Here is a 3,396-nt window from a genome sequence, read left to right on the forward strand (position 1 = left end):
AATAAAGTGTAGCGTCGCACTTCGAAATGTTTCCGTTTTTTTGCCATTTAAATTTTAACACGTGCGAAAACCCAAAACACAGCGGGTCGGGTCGGCGACTTTTCTTCATGCTACGTGGCGTTATAACATTGGTGGCCGAACGTAGAGGAGCGTACGTTCACCGGACTAAATAATTGTTCCCTTGACGGGTAGGTGGATCTTACGAGTCAAGAAGCCAAAGGTTTTCATAAATTAATTGATTTCAAGATTATTCTACTTGTCTTATTTGACCAATTTGAATTTTCATGTATTTGAAAAATTTTTAATATTATTTTGTTTATTTTATTTTATTTTTCATTGTATTAATACACGTCATCAATTCATATAATAGTATTTTATTGGCTCTTAAAGTTTTTCAAAATTGTTTAGTCTCGGAAAAAGCTTATAAACATGATATTGCTTTGTATTTTTTATTTCGTTAAATAAAAATTATGTAAATTTCATGTGAAAAAATTTGGTGGTTGTTCTACTCATTAGTGAAACTTGGTGGCGGATCCCTTAGGATTTTGGTAAATCCTTAGTTAGGTCTTCTTGTTTTTATTCCCCATTTTTTTCGACACAATTTTCATCGCATCAACTTAGCCTCGAGCCTAGCTTCCCTCAACACTAAAACCCATAAAACATATTTTCAACTCTCTAATATTCTCTCATATCTCTTATAACGGTCCAAGGCCTCAACTCACCAATAATTCTAAGATATCATAAACAAAATATCTATATAGAGATAGAGATATAATTTTCTAAAACAAGCAACCAAATTAAAAGTATCATAACTCCCAAACCATTGGTCCAAAAACTCATAAAACACCACCATTAGTTCCATGACATCCTAAACCTTTGATTTGGAGTCTCTTGTTATTTTTCTTCAAGAAAATTGCATATCATTAGAGTTCATAATTTTTGGCTCCAAATCTGTCCAAAATTTGAATTCTATTTTACAATCACCAAAATAACCCTTTCATCATAACCTTAAGGGGACACTAATCAAGTGGTTGCCTTTAACATAAATATCTTATAGAACTTGCATCTCTTAGTAGTGGGTTAGATCCAACCTATATAAGTGACCACCTCTGCTTCTCTCATTGCAACTCACCTTAGCCCATACTTCTAAGCTTTGAAAATACTTTGAAACTACTAGCTATACATTGATTTGACCTAGTTCCCTCATTTAAGGCCCCCCCCCCCCCCCCCCCCCCACAAAAAAAAAAAAAAAAAAAAAAAAAAAAAAAAAAAAAAAAACAAAAATCCCTATAAATATCCCTATTTTGAGCTTTAAAAAGAATATTTGCTTGACCATTTTGGGTTGCCATTCTATCAAAGCACGCATTATACTTTGATGAACTCCTAAAAATTCTCCTCCTTCTCTTGGGCTTTTGACAGTAGCTAGAAACTTCCAACACTTTTTCAATCTTCCAAATGTTACATAAATCCACTTATAAGAGTCTACAGTTTCCTTTCTCAATCACATTTGCTTCACTTTAGATAACACACTTTTGTCATCCTCTGTCACTCTGCCACTCATCAAATCTTACAAAATATATCTTAGCCATTGATGCTCCCACTTAATCAATCAATCACCTTCAGTGTTTACTTTGGGACATCAAGCTATAAAGATTATCAAACAACATAGATCAGCACAACCCACCTTTCACCCTTCTATTGATGGGTTAATGTTGAGCCACATGGCAAGCCTTGTGGTAGTCCCTCTTATAATTCTTATTGATAAACTTAACATAAAACAATTGACATAAGACAACATGATATAAAATACAACTCATTTAGAAGTACTAGCTCCTCATCATAAACTTAGCTTTCCCATATGACATGCCCAAGAATTTCCACCTTACTCAACTAGAATGATGATAATTGACTAGTAAACTTAGGTAGCATCAACTTAATGTTAAATGAGATCTAATGAACATGCTAACCATGCATAAATACAATGGGGTTGTTAATATAGATTCTTAATATCATAGCAAATAACACACACGTTTTACTAATAAATGAGCTAGGTAAAATACAATAAGGATGAAGATAATTCTTCCTTGAATTATCTCTTTAACTTTCTAGCCCTAATAGTCTATCGATTATATCTTAGGAGGCTATAAGATGAATTATCTTTCTTAGAAGAAATATAGTTAGGTATTAGTGGTTGTACTCAAGAAGCTAACTATATTGTTCTCCTTCAAACATCCCTTTATATAAATAGAATATGTCTAACCCAATTTGTCCTTCCCTGAAATCTCTTTATACTTATAGAGTATGTCAATTACAATAAGGTAAGCATTTATGATATTATAGTGCTAAATTTAATAATATATTTTATACAGGTAATTAAAACTTTTTTTGGAGAATTTATGAGAAGGTGACATTACATGTGGCATCAAAATCATGGTTCACTAGTGCTAGACTATCATCACTATTGCATGGTACATGGTCTTGAAAGTTTTATAGGACTTCTATCTTTGATGCATTTTCGAGAACTTTCTCTTGGCACTTTGCCTCCCTAGTATCTCTCTTTTAGCACTCTACTTATAGCTTTCATACATCATTTAGAAAACCTTCATGAGTTTCCTTTTAGTCTTGACTAACTTGGAACTGCTACACTTAGCTTGCTTCCTCTAAAAAAAAGTCAAGGTTCTCTCGAGAGTCCCAATATCAACCTCCAAATCTTCTTGTTAATCCTTTGCATCAGTAAATGTACTGATATATTATTTGTACACCTCCTCTTTTGGAGGTGATTTGTTCTTATGAATCAAGCTGTTGAAAAAAAAAAGGATAACTTAGCTCCTCTTTCTATGTTACCATGTAACTTTGGAGGCCACCTTCCATTAATATCTTATTTTATATAACACCTTAGCATTGTGGGGTCATCATGGGGCTCTATTCTCCATAAGCTAACCTTTCTTGGCTCACAATAAGTTATGGAGAGCAAGAAATACTTCTTCCACCTCTTCATTTAGCATTGAAATCTTTAGCGGCTTAGATTTTCCACATTCATCATCGAGTGGGTAAAGCCTATTAATGGGAATTATTGATTTTTAATCATAATTTTATTTGTCTTCTTTCTTCCTCATTGTGAATGCAAATCCCCACAAGATCTCCTTCAAACATGTTTGATATGTCATCAAAAAATTATCTTGATCAGACACGAATCTCGAGGCAAAAATCAAGTTGGAAACTTCAAAAATCAAATCTAGGATCATCTGAAGGTTCAAAACAAATGGGTCCAAATCAAAGACCCGAATTACTGTTAGAAGGTTCAAAACACAATTTGGATTACCAAACGATTTCCAAACATGATATGATTATAGTCAAATCGAGTGGTTCGACGAGATGAATCCAACGAGCAATATC

Source organism: Dendrobium catenatum, unplaced genomic scaffold, assembly GCF_001605985.2.
Source record: "Dendrobium catenatum unplaced genomic scaffold, ASM160598v2 fragScaff_scaffold_1117, whole genome shotgun sequence".
NCBI classification, from domain to species: domain Eukaryota; kingdom Viridiplantae; phylum Streptophyta; class Magnoliopsida; order Asparagales; family Orchidaceae; genus Dendrobium; species Dendrobium catenatum.